The 14,838-nt window shown below is 36.3% G+C and overlaps 1 pseudogene; it reads left to right on the forward strand.

The window, feature by feature from the left end:
• Positions 1 to 14,838, forward strand: part of LOC122731988 — a 105,391-nt pseudogene that overhangs the window by 36,291 nt on the left and 54,262 nt on the right.

Below are 14,838 nucleotides of genomic sequence, written 5' to 3' on the forward strand. Positions count from 1 at the left end.
AACTCTTTTAATCATGTCAGAAAATTTTATGCCAGCTATACCCTATTAAATATTTCTGAGCTAAACTGCAGTGCTTGTCAGTCATTCTAAGAGCCAAAGTTAAGAAGATGAGTCTCTTCTTCTCAAACTTAGTTATAAAGGCAGATGTTGACTTCTCTTTTCTACTTTCCCTGCACCCCCACAATTGTGACATTTAGTTGGAAAGGATAGATAGGTACCAAATATGTAATTTCCTTGGTGTATGGAGTTCCAGGTGAGGAAATTCCTCCAACCAAGAAAGTCATCATCTTCTCAAAAATATATGATTTTTGAGGGCTGCCCTAGAGGATTGAGGGGTGAAATGACTTGCCCACCATCACACAGACAGTCTTTATGAAGGTCCTAACTTGAACCTGGTTCTCCCCGTCTTCTAGGCCAGTTCTTTATCTATTAATCCATCTTTTGTTTGATCTTCAGTGTGGTCCAGTGGAAAGACCAAAGAACTTGGTGCTAGAAGGCAGGAATTCAAATCTGGGTTCTGCCTGTTAGTAACTTTTTGATCTTGGGTATGTCTTCTCAGTTGTGAGAAGAGTTGAAAATTGCCTCCATGACTCCATAAACTATACACTTTTCTCATGAACTTTGTGAGCAGTAGATACATTTTCAGTCTCTTCTATCAATATCATTTGTTTCCACATGAATCTGGAAGGGTAAGATAGCAGTTGGTGAGACTGATGACTCTTGGAAGACTGTCTTTTACATCTCTCTAGGAGAGAAACTCATTCTAACCCAAACCTCTAATAGTATATTGTTTTCCACTATGTTTATATTTGGGAGAGGTGCTTTTCAATTCACATGACATTGAAAATGCTCAGTAAATATTTGCTGTGGAAGACAATGATGATTTCTGACCAGTGTGGCCATTCTTTGGAGAAAACTAGCACCACCTGGATTCACAGATTAGATTAGGGAGGGAGAGGGAGTCCCAACACATTGATATTAGGGCTGGCTGGACTCTGCCCCTTCCCTCACAAGATAGAGTAGGTGGAAAACACAAACAGAATGGTCAGTGAGTGTGGCACATCCTTTCATCCCTACATCCAACAGTACCAAAGGAACTACCAATCCCTGGATACACCTTTATATAATTTATTCATGATCACTGTATTAATAGGATCAAAGGCTAATAGAACTAGAGCTAGAGGGGACCTCAACAACCATCTAATTGAATCCATTTTGCATGTGAGGAAATGTAGGCCCAGAAGAAGTTGAGTGATTTACATAGCTAAGTAAATTGGTGAGTGAAGATTCAGACCCAGATTCTCCTGACTGCAACTCCAAATCTTAGCCCCTAATCAACTCTGAAAAGAAGCATGAGGTATATTTGACACATTAAAAAAAAGTTAGTTTAATTTGCCTGAGTATAAAATAGTGGTACTCAACACTGATTGATGGAGATCTGATATTATAAGTCCTACTGAGGAAATCACAGGATCTGCCCAAAATAACAAATACACTTTAATATAGGTTACATTATTATATCTACTTAATTAAAATGTATATAATGCAAATTATAGGGCTTTGATTTAAATGTATCCCATTTCAGTGAATATTGTTAGTGATAATAAGAAAAGAGAGATTGAAGGGAAGTATTAAAAGAAGTGTTAAACTTCATTATCATCCTTGTTATATTATCTTCCTCCTCATTGTCCTTAATAAACATTTATTGTTTTTAGTGTGTGGGGGTCACTGTGCCCTTTATACTGTCATTATTAACTGCAATGTGCATACACATATAAAACATAAGCAAGAAGATAAATGATAAATACTACACACCGATCACATTTTAACATGTGAATAGCACACAAAAAGTAGAAAGCCATGGTAAATTTTTTAAAAACTCATTTTCCTGAGAAGGTTGCACTGAGAAGGAAGCTTAATGGAAATAAGAAAAAATCATACATATTTCAACATTTGTTTCTTTGAGAGAAACATTTATTTCCATTTGGCCTTCATCTAGCTGAATCTCATTTTCCCCCATTGGTTATTTTACATTCAGTTGTCAATCACTCTGCCAGATTTCTTTCTCTTGAGGTGTTTATTTTCCCCCTTACCTGTATTTTTTACTAAATATATACATTTTATTCACCATGCCTCAAACATATTATTGGTGAAACTCTATACAAAAAAACCAAACAAACAAAATCTCATTTTGAGTCTTCAAGGCCCATGCCTATTAGCATCCACTTAGCTACCTACACCCAAGCCAAACGAGTTACCTTTTTTCCACTCTTCTTGAGTGTTCAGTTTCAATGCTCCAACCATGAAAGAAGAATTTGACTGAGCATGTCTCAGAGAAACAGCAGTCAGCAAAAGCCTCTTAGCCCTCTTAGCCTGAGGAATATGTGTCTCTAACAGATTGCCAGAAAAGATTAACTGCTGCAGGTAGAGCAGCTGCTGGTTCAAACAATTCTGATCTTTTTATATCTTGTGCTCATTCCAGTTCCACATGGAATTGGCCCACTTGTTAAGGGGAGCCGCAGGTGGTCCATCTGCTGGTTCAAAAGAACGTGGTCCCATTATACGATCTGCTCATTGTGTTCTGACACCAAGTAGGCCCAGTTGTTTTTGGTGGGCCCTGAGGAAAACTTTTACAAAGTGGTTTCCTAACCTTTTCAATGAGACAAGCACACCCTCCCATTCTGCTTTCCATTGGTAAGTACCATAGACTGTTCAGCAAAGCCCACCAGTCCCTGCTCGTCCGTCTGTAGGGACTTTATTGAGTAGAGAAAGATATTTTAAGCGGTTTTGAAGCAGGAAATAGATAAATATCTAAATCTTCATGCTCAGCTGTTCTCCAAATAGGATATTTGACTGTGGCTTTGTAGATGTGTATGCAGCATCTGCACCTGAAAAGTCATTGTCATGCTGTTTGTTACATTTGCAGCCTTAACACATCTCAAATGTCATCCTTCACTTAAATCCTTGGGGTTCCAAAATAGGAAAAGCATTTACCAAACTGTTTAAAATAGATAATGGTAAACATAAAAACTAGTAACACAAAGAGTGTATCTCAGGAGGTTAATCCATTTGGATAGGTGTGAACTTCGATAGAACAGTTGCCCTCATCATGTAAAAATTAACTTTTTATCTCCTGCAGATCCTAACAACAGTGCTCTCTTTACATGGTAGCTGCCTGATCAACAATTTGCTAATTACAATGATGATGCTGATGGTGAAGATGGCAGACAGTGACACACAGTGGGAAGAACAATGGATTTGGAATTAGAGTCCCTGGGATCCTTTTACCTCATCTGTCAGTTATTACTTGTAAGACCTTGGATATGTCCTTAACCTCTCTGGGCTTTGTTTCCTTCATTTATAAAATAGGGATTTTGGATAAGATAGTTTCTAAGGTTGTTTCCAGCTCTAAATTTATGATCCTAAATTGGTGATGAATTGTATGAAGGACCTCTCATGTACGTTATGCAGGAAGAGTAACAAGTATTATGTGAAACAGTCGATACTCACCGATGCCTTACTATTCCTTTCTTATGGATTTTGCTATTATTCATTCAGCATTTACTTCTAGCTCTCACCATGATATTTCTAGAATAGTTTGATCATAAAAAGTGCTTTCATGCAAGTTTTAAGCCCATCTGACATTATTTGAGGAAATCAAGCTATCATGCTATTTAGATTATAATTCACTAACGATTATACCTCCAGTGTATTTAGAAGAGGAAGAATATGGTGCTCAACTCATTGTAAATTTATTGACTAAATGATTAAAGATGGCTGTAGAATCATAGTTTGAGAGTTAAAATAGACTTTAGGGGTTATTTAATCCAACCCTCTTTAGAGATCTTCAGATCACTCTGACCTTTCCTCACAATGGCTCGTCTTGCCCAGTGACAAATTAAATCTTTTAAAATGCGATTACATCAGGGGCAGCTAGGGAGCACAGTGGACAAAGCACCAGCCCTGGATTCAGGAGGTCCTTAGTTCAAATCCAGCCTCAGATACTTGACACTTACTAGCTGTGTGACCCTGGTCAAGTTATTTAATCCTCATTGTTCCTTCCCCCAAAATGCAATTGCATTTTAATCTCTGTTATCAAATAGATTTCTGATGCAATATCACAGATCTTTTAAAGTAAAAAAAGAAAAGTTTCTTTGATTGAATGATATGCCTCTACATTATAGCTACACTTCTGAGAGTGTTAAGGAGGTATTTGCCTAGCTGAAAAGTCTCAATTTCAATATGCTACTTGTAAAAGCATTTAGTACAACATTAATATAAATGCAAAGATAAGTATATTTTTAAGAGAAACATCTATTGTACTTCACTCAATTTTTAGTTTCATCATGCCTAACAAATATGCTCTTCCCTGGAATATTTGAAAGGCACTTAGTTGAAGAGAATGTAAAGTATATGCATATAGTCAAAAATAGAAGAAATACAGAACTCAATTTAGGACTTTTGAGAGAACATTTAATTATGACTTCATGCCAGACATACTGGTTTATATCTCTTGCTTTACAGATAATCATCTTACCTTATTGGCACTTTTGAATTTTCAAAACTATGGATGTTATGTTTGTACAGAAATGAATACAAATGCACACACAGACACATGCACACATTTTATCTTTAGTAATTGAAATTATGAACTAGTTCTGTAGAATACCTCTTCACTGGAATGTAGATGCCAGATGACTTGTTTTTTCCTACTCACAGAAACTCTAGAAGACCAATAAGGTTTTGAATATGTGATGCTGGTCTCATTCTATTTCTTGCACTAGACATTTTCACTTGCTATCCCCAATCCTTAGAATTTTTCTCCCTCTTCTCCAGTGGTTTTCTTCAAGACTCAGCCAAGGTGTGACTTTCTGCAAGAAGCCTTTCTTGATTTCCCTCTGATATGTGTGCCTTCCCTTTGTTCATTTTCTCCTGTTTATCCTGTCTAAATCTTGTTTGTACATAGTTAGCATTTTATCTCTTTTATTAGACTTCAAGCTCCTTGAGAGCAGGTGCTGTTTTATGTCAGTTCTTTGTATCCTTAGTGCCTACCACAGTATTTGGCAACCTTTTCATTTGTTGTTGTTCATTCATATCTGACTCCTTTTGACCCCATTTGGGGTTTTCTTGGCAGAGATGCTGGAGTGGTTTGCCATTTCCTTCTCCAGCTCATTTCACAGATGAGGAAACTGAAGCAAATAGGGTTGAGAGAATAGGTCACACAACTAGTGTTTGAGGGCATATTTGAACTCAGGAAGTCATCCTGGAGTCTTCCTGACTCCAGATCCTGACACTTTGTCCATTCTGCCATCTAACTCCACTTACTTTTATTTTTGGGTAGGGCAATGAGGGTTAAGTGACTTGCCCAGGGTCATACAGCCAGTAAGTGTCAAGTGTCTGAGTCCAGATGTGAACTCAGGTCCTCCTGAATTTAGGGCCGGCCGGTGCTTTATCTGCTGTGCCACCTAGCTGCCCCCTAGCTACATTTATCTAATATATAGTAGGTGCTTAACAAATACTTTTTGACTGACTGATCCACATTGCTAGAGGGAGTATCCACAATGATGGAATATCATATACTGTTGAAACACTTAAATAGAATAAACTTGACAATTTACATGACATTTAAGCTGGGAGGGCAAATTTTTGTGAAGCTAAATGGTCTGTAAGGTCACCTCAGGCTTAGAAATCCTATTGTCCTAGGTTTGTTCGGCAAGCATCTTTCCCTGTTTTAGCAGTGAAATATCTGAGCGACCAAAAAAGGGTGAGTTTGAAGGGGAATGACTATGATACTATTGAAGGAATGCCATCCATTACGTGTATTAGTAATACAGATCACATTGATAAGGTTACAGTACGTTCTGCTCACACTGTGGTCCCTATGGTTAAGATCTGCAAAATTTCCAGATGCACATTCTGAGGTCTCAAGGACTGAAGGGTTTTGGTCTCCTGCAAAAGCTTAAGTGGGACGCTTGGTGTCATGCCAAGGTATTATATAAATAACTGAGGGAATGAGATTAAATGGATTCCTGCAGGCTCTCACTTGATATTCTAAAGCATGACAACTAATTACCCTTCGTTTGGCTTTCTAGCTACAAATAGCATAATTGGTCATAAAATTATATAGTCCTTTTCAAAATACAGGCATAGTATTTGACTCTAAAATCTCTTGGATCATTGAATTCCAATATCTGGTTAAAGGAAAAAAAAAAGATTTGTTTCTATAGGAACTATAACCGATTGTTTTGGATTTGGTATTAAAACACACTATAATTAGATTGATAGTCATCATGTATATGAATAGGCATCTTTTCTAAGAAAATTGAGAAAGTATTATGAATCACAATAAAATTGATAAATACTTACTTTGGTCTTTGGACGTAATTGGTTTGATTTCTTCCCTTCCCAATTGAAACAAATGATTAATTGCTTTCAAAACATAAATCTCAACATCATAAGTGCTTTGAAAATTCTCTGAAACCTTGAACATTACATTTATACCCCTTTATGTTTCAGCAAAGTCAGTATTAGATATCCTTTTTATGGGTTAGAAAATGGAAGTGTTTGATCTATTTACCTTGACTCTTACCCTCAGCATTTTCTCTGTTATAGGGATGTCATCATGATACTTTGATATGTCCCACTGACAAAAGCATTATGCCCCGCAAGTAAAAAGGCCAGCCTACAAGGGTGAATATAGCAATTGCTAGAAATAGAAAAGGGGTCCTAGAGCTCCTGGAATATGAAGTTTAGAGGAGGTCCTACTTCTCTGGGCCTTCATCTAGGAACCTCTAATAGTTGACAATCAATAGGGGTGGGGAAGTCTATCAGGCAGACACGTAGCTTTGGAAAGGCCTGGAAATCAGTGCTATATATCATATAAATACCTTCTACCTGTTGTCCTAGAACTTGGATCAGAATGACGTTGGACTGGTTGACTATATCAAGGTAAGGATGTTTAAACCCCTTGGGAATGAATCTACAAAGATGTAGTGAAATTCATCATGTAGGAGTTCATATATCAATGACTGAGGTCTGGTTGCTTGATAGCAATTGTTCTAGTCAGCTACAGGTGGGTGCTAGGAAAAGAAGAGGTTGAGATGGCTCATGAGTAGCCTTGGTTCAAAGTTATCAATCCAAAATCTCCTCCTTATTAATCAAATAAAGCACATAGACTGGAATCTTCACTACTCCTACACCTTCAAATATTGTGACCCTACTCTTGGAGCCACGAAGAAACTTATTGATTTTACCGGAATGCAATGCCAGTGTATTCTCTTTTATTCCATGTCCCTCTTGGTAATGACCAAAGTGATTAATGGATGGGCCTTGAACATAAACCCTGCCCCCCCCCAATCTATGAATCTCAGGTCCTTTGATACATGTTGGAACCAACAAAAAGTGCTCATGTAAATCACAACTCAGACATAACTTGACCTGATAACTTTTATTGAAACAGCAAGCCTAAAAACAAAGATTCAGTTTATCTGCTTTCACACTGTCTCTGACTCACAAGTCAGGTTTATTGAAAAAAAAAAACACAACCCCCCCCCCAAAAAAAAAAAACAACAGTCCCCTCTGCAAGAAAACTATTCCTTATGAAATGGAAACACTGGTGTAAAATATTGATATAATCTGGACACTTCCTAAGAGTTATGTCTGAACATGTTTGTAAAACATTCTCTAGTCTCTTGGTGTCAAACTAAAACTTTGTTACAATTATAACACTGAGGCAATCTGTTTTTAGTGTTAATATATGTGTTCCAATGAAACATTGGGTTGAAAATTTGGCCTGCCAAACTTGGGAGCATAGAAATATATTTTTTTATATCATTAAAATAACTGGTGGTGGTGGTGGTAGGGAGAGGTACTTGTTACAATGTTTAATTTGAAGTAAATATAAAGCCCAAGAGGTGTTAGACAGATGGAGGGAAAATGTGATATAATCTTAGCAAAAATTAAGACTTGAATCACAATCCTTCTATATATAAATATGTATATATACACATGTATTTATGCATATATTCATGTATATGTGTATATACACACATATACACATATATGTGTGTGTATGTATATGTGCGTATATATACACATATATACATACACACACACAGATAGCATTTTTAGTATAGTGGAAAAAGTGTTGAATTTGGTATCATAAGGCCCATGTTCAAATCCTAACTCAGATGCTTATCAGCTTTGTGATCATGAAAAAATTATTTTTTTCTTTTGAACTTGTTTTCTCACCTGTGAAATGGAGATGATAATAGTACAAAGCTTCCAAGGTAATTACAGGGAAAGATGAGATGTAGCAGGGGTAATGGTGCTGGACCAACACATTGGCCTCCTGATGGGCGATAAGCTTTTATATTTGAGGATACCATCACATTCTGTTATCAGTTCTTGGGACTGGGAACAATGACAAAGACAACTGACCTGAAAAGACCTATGCTGTAGGCTATATAAGGAGCAGGGAGAAATTCCTCAGACACTCACATGCGTGAGGCAGCCTTCTTATTGGATTACAGCCAGTTCTCCCTTACAATTCCAAGAGAGGTGATTTCTCTTTCCTCTTGTTCACTGCTCCATCCCTCCACTTTCTACAGCAGACAGAGTTTGATGAGATGGATCACAATAGTTATATATATATTGGCTCCTCTATGTGAACATGAGATAGGACATCAAATTCCTGGATGTCTCTTCTGTTCTATATTTCTTTCCCTGAGCACAGATGACTGAACATGAATCTTGAGAAATGGGTATTTCTGGACTTGGTGGTAAGCTTATGGTTCTTCAGCAAGTAATGGTCATTTCTCATTCCTTTGTTCTCTCAGTCAGACAAAATAGATTTTGATTAGAATGACTGTTCTGATTTCTCTGCAGAAATCAATTACCCCCCCCAAGCTACCAAGAATAACTTCACAAAATTTTAAATTCTATGTTTTCCAGATATTATTCTTTAATTTAAAAACTAAAATATCAAAATGAGCATTTCCATATACATAACAAAATATAATTATATGCAAAATCATAAATCTGTTTACAACTGTTTTTCTTTTTAAATATTTAAATTTTTAAACCTAATGTTAATTATCATCAGTAAAATATAAACTCTGTGATGTCAGGGGCTGTTTTTTTTTTTTTTTTGCATTCAATTCTTAGTGCCTGGCACATAGCAAAAAACTTTATAAGGGCTTACTGAATGGAATCGTGTAGGATACATTTTTTTAAATGCAATAATGTTAAAAAAAAAGTCCCAGAAAGTTGGAAAAAAAAATCAGATTCAGTGTCAGTTTCTAATGCAAATGTGTAGAAAAGATAGGTCACTGAGGGCTGTGAGGAAAAGGACCCTATGTTCAATCACAGATGGTAGTAACTGGCACTTATTCAGGACTGCTTGAGACAGCTCAATGTCATATCAACACAATGGTAAGAATTCATGCACCCAACAAATTCCTGAAACAAAAATGGTTCAGTGATAGAAGATAGACACAGGTTTGTGATTTTAAAAGGAGTGATGTATATCGTACATTTTTCAATTAAAATCAAGTAGTTAGACTAACAAGACAAAAAATGCTGATAGGAACTTAGAATGACTAAAATAGCATTATTATACCTTTATCCAAAGAAAATAATGAACTTCAATGTAAACAGTTACTAAGTAGATGTTATCAGTTTTATTGAAGGATACAATGTTTTTAGCAAAACATTTGGCAAAATTTTAAAAAGAAACATCAGATTATCTATCTATCTATCTATCTATCTATCTATCTATCTATCTATCTATCTATCTATCTATCTATCTATCTATCTATTCATCTATCTGTATCATTAATCAGAAATAAACAAGGTTGTTGTAACTTAAGAGTTTAAGATGACTAAAGAATTATAGTACTCTATTTTCCTCCCTTGAACTGGATACATTGCTAGATTCCCTATAGAATCTCAGGGATATTTTGAGGATAATCTAGGGCAGTTTATGAGAGGCACACTGGAAAGCAAAACACTCATATTTTAGTGGCTAGCATACTGAACTTGGAATCAGTAAGACATAGGTACAAATCTTGCTTCAGACTTTTACTACTACTCATGGACATTGGCGCATCACCTCACCTTTGTGAACTTTAGACATTTTCTAAAACTAACTTATAGATGTGTTGTATTGACACCAGGGCTATATACTGTTGCCAGGGGCTTCCACACTGACAGAAAACCCAGGTCACAGGATCATAGACTCCATAGATTTTGATCTGCAAGGGATCTTCTAAGGCCATTGCATCCAATTCGTCAGTATCTGGATGAGGAAATTGAGGTTTAGAGAAGCTGTATGACTTGCTTATAGTACCATAGCTAGGTATCTGACATACTATTACACACACACACACACACACACACACACACACACACACACATATACTTATTTCAAGGTTCTGCAGTATCACAAGTGTGGGTACTTCTATTACCAACACATATCATCACCCATCTATACCTAACGTGGTAGCTTTCATGAGTTACTGTTCATGAAAACAAATAAATAATAATCATTTCGGGGGTAATGAACCTTCCTGAGAATAGCAAGACATATTTTTAGGCAGCACATGCATAATTCATCACCTAGACTTGGGAGTCTTCTATTGGGCAGCTAAGTGGCACAATGGATAGAGTGGTGGGCCTGAAGTCAGGAAAACTCATCTTTCTGAGTTCAAATCTGGCTTGCGATGCTTACTAGCTATGGAAGAGTAGGCACGTTACTTAAGCTAGCTTGCCACAGTTTCCTCATCTGTAAAATGAGCCAGAGAAGAAAATGGCAAACAGTTCCATTATCTTTGCCAATAAAATCCCAAATGAGGTCATTAGGAGTCAGGCACGACTGAAAAATAACTGAACAACAATAATAAAATCTTCTATTTCCTTCTGAGGATCTTTGGTGAGGTGTCTTTTCTTTCTCTTTCCCTTTTGTCCCTTTGTTTCATTTTTATCGAGTCTTTCTCTTAGCTAGTTTTCAACTAATCTGTATAATATATTGGCTGATACCATCACATTTAGCATCTCTAAAGGGTAGATGGGACCCTCACTGGCACCCATCCTAATATACCCTTCTGGTTAGCCACTTATCCTGCATCCTAGCAAGACAAGCCCTGGTGTCATGCAGGCTTGAAACACATGCATTTTTATAATCCTAATACTCTGTAGTCATACAATTAGCATTTTTTAAAGTTCTTAGAAAAGTATTAGGTCAGCTAATATCCATGTGAAGGCCAATTGTATTGCCCAAGATTTACACATTTAATAAATGAGACCTTGATAGGGCAAGAGAGATTTGGTTAAAGCTTGCTTCTTTCAGGTCTGTGCCAATTTCCTAATTTATTTTTGATTTGTAGTAGCCTGGGATTTTACACTCTTCCACCCCCCAAATTAAATTAAATTTCTTGGACTGCACTTATCGTCCTGTCCAAGCTCTCAGCCCAGTGGGCTTGCAACATTATTAGCACTTCTGCCTCTCTGAGCCATTCTTTTTTGCAGGCTTAAATGTATGCCCTAAAAAGTCACTGTTTAATTAAAGGTTAAATTAAAGATGTAATGTACTTTCTGAATATGTATATTTTACTGTTTTTAAAGATTGCTCAAATTTTCTACCTTGAGGAGAAGATGGGGAGAGTGTTTCACGAGAGCAGCTCTAAAATTACAGGAGAACTAATGTGCAAAGATGGAACAATCCCTTAAAACTATTCTCTTCAATATCATTATGAATGGTTGGCTGTATGTTCCTTTTTTGGGAGGTAACTGAGTGATCTTTTCAGCTGAATCAGTTTTATGTTAGATCACTTGGGACTGTGTAAGGTTTTTATACTTATGTATGAATCTGCTGGGTAAAACTCCTAGACCTTTGTAAAAACCTAGGGCAGAGTATGCCTGTGGTTCAGTTAATTAACATGAGGTAAAGGCATTAAAACCCCAACAAAAGGAGACTTTGCAAATAAGATTTTTTTTTCTTTTTGCCAGGCACTGGATGCTGGTACCTCTAGATACATTTATTTCAGTTGAGCCTTCCTTTTTCTGTTTATAAACAGCAACTATTAACTCTTAAATCTGTATGAGCAAACATTCTTTAGAGAAGAGTAGTCGTAAATGAGATACTAGTTTAAAGCAGAGTAAAAGAAGTATAAAATGCAGTTATATTGGACACCATAGGCTCCTTTTTACTACTTCTCCCTATTATCAGTGCTAAATAAGCTTAATGTGCTGTTTCCAGACTGAATTTACCCAACTCTTCAAATTTCATACTTTATAGATGTTTATATGCAGGACAGTTTCTGTTGTTCTAGTTGCTATTGACTTTTTTGTCATATAAGTATTAGAGGTATGTTTTCAATTATTTAACTGTTGAAATTGACCAAAGTAATACATATTCATGCAAAGACCAGTGTAAGACATTTCCCCTTGCCTATTCTCTTTATCTGGCTCAAATTACAATTGAACTAAATATTATATTTCAGGATTTCAATGAATTAACTTTCTTTGCCCCATGTCTTTACTATTCCCTTTTAATGGAGATTGAAATCAGCATGTCCTTGGCAGTATCACCTTTGTCATCTAAAAGTTAGGTGGTTGTCTGTCAGTCATACAATTTTATGCTATAGGCACCATTTGGTACCCAAACTGGCAAGGCCCGACTTCAAACACATTGGAAACATTTTTTTTTCTATTTATGGAAATAACCTATCAAATCTCTCTGCCCTGTTCCCTACTTTTATACCATTATTTTATTTAGAAAACTATGGGAACTACACTTCTGTAGGGATGAATGACTATTGGTCAAACTAGTCATCAGTTGACATCAGTTTGTTCAGTTCCATAGGTTGATATGAAATACCTTTTAAAACATCATTTGCTTTTGAGAAAAATGGAGAGGAGAAAAGTTATCTTTGATCTTACACACGTCACTGGAATCTGGATTGGGTGTAAGAAAAGAACCTAATCTTATGTGCTAATCAATGAATTGTCAATAGAGTAAGTTTTAGTCTTTCTTAGCACAATTTAGGTAACAGTGTTCTTTGCCCCCTCATTCCCCAGACAAGGGAATAAGATTATGCCAATCACAATTGCACTGCATGTTTTTGCTCTGATAAAATCTGTACACTTTTGAAGGACAGAGAAATGTTCAGCCTGTATTTAAATAATGTCATTCCTTACATTTTTTTCATTTTCATTCAAATTCTTAACTAGTTCAAGAATTAGATACTTTTTCTAGGTATCAGTTAATGTGCACAGCCATTTCAATATTACTCAAGGCAATTAAAAATGTCCTTAAAATTTAATGAAAAACCACACTACCATTAGCAAGCTATTGCAAAACATCTGTTTGTTCAATAACAAGAACGATGGCTAGCACATATAGCACTTTAAAGTTAGCAAAGCACTTTACAAATACCATCTTATTTTGTCCAGGCCACAACCCAAGAATGTCGATACTATTATTACCCTCATTTTATAGTTGAGGGAACTGTAGCAAATAAGGGTTAAGTAAAATTCCCAGGATCACATAGTTATTAAGGATTTCAATCAATCAATTAATAAATATTTATTCAGTTCCTACTATATACCAGACACTGTGCCATTTGAGAGCAGAGAAAGTACAGTAGGAGGTACCTACTATAGATTGCCTTTTTGAGGACTGGAGATACAAAGATTTGAAGAGATATAAGATGATAGTGTGGATGGAAGGGTCAAGTGATCATTTTTTTTGGTAAGAGGAGACAATGGCATGTTTGTAGGAAGTAGAGAATGAACCAGTAGAGATTAAGTGATTGAAAATAAGTGAAAGAGTGGGAATGACAGATAGATTATAGAATGGGATTGCCTGAACAGTTTAGATGGAATAGCCTTGGTAAGGAGTAAGACCACTTTTTCAGGTGAAACAATGGTGAAGGAGAATATCAGAAGGCACCTGAGTAATAGGAGATAAAGAAGAGGGGAGAAAAGGGAATTCATGGTAAATGGCTTAATTTTTTTCTTGTAAAATATGAGGCAAGATCTTCAGTTGAATGAGAGGGTGAGGCAGAGCCAAGGGAAGTTGGAGGATGGAGGAAAAGATTTGGAAGAGGCACTCTGGAGTGTGGCTAGTGAGTTGATAAGGAAAGTATAGTCAGCTTGCCTAGCAGCAGTGACGGCCCAGTAAAGAATATGTAACATGAAATTTTAGTGGATCCAGTCAGAATGATTGTTTGATAATCTGGAGGTGATGGTAATATCAAAGGCATGACCTTTTTTGCTTTTGGTAAAGGTGGGGTAGAGGAGTAGCTTATGGAAGATGAGTAGGTTGAAGAACTAAATGGTTGGGGTATTTGAGGAAGAATCCATAAGTATGTTGAAACTCCTTAGTATGAGGGCACAAAATGAGGAGGAAAGAAAAATTGTAAGTGAGTTATCAAACTCAATGAGTACAGAAGGAGAATGACCTGGGGCGTCTGTGATGGCTACTGGGATTTTGATTGGGTGGTGGATATGAATAGAATGAACCTCAAATGAAGAGAAATTACTGAATAATGGAGGATGTTGAATATTAAAATATAGTTTTTGTATCTGCCTGTCTCCTACAAACAGATCAGAGAAATAATGTTTAATCTCTCCTACAAAATTAATAAACAGATCAGAGAAATTTTAATATCTGATAATCTCTCCTACTAACCAGATCAGAGAACATGATATCTATACCTGTACTCCTATGAAACAGATCAGAGACAGACAGAAAAAAAATATAATATCATTTTAATATTTTGTCTCAAGAAGAAATATAACACATGTTCATGTGGAGACTCCCCTCCTAAGAGTGAA

Source organism: Dromiciops gliroides, chromosome 6, assembly GCF_019393635.1.
Source record: "Dromiciops gliroides isolate mDroGli1 chromosome 6, mDroGli1.pri, whole genome shotgun sequence".
Taxonomy (NCBI): domain Eukaryota; kingdom Metazoa; phylum Chordata; class Mammalia; order Microbiotheria; family Microbiotheriidae; genus Dromiciops; species Dromiciops gliroides.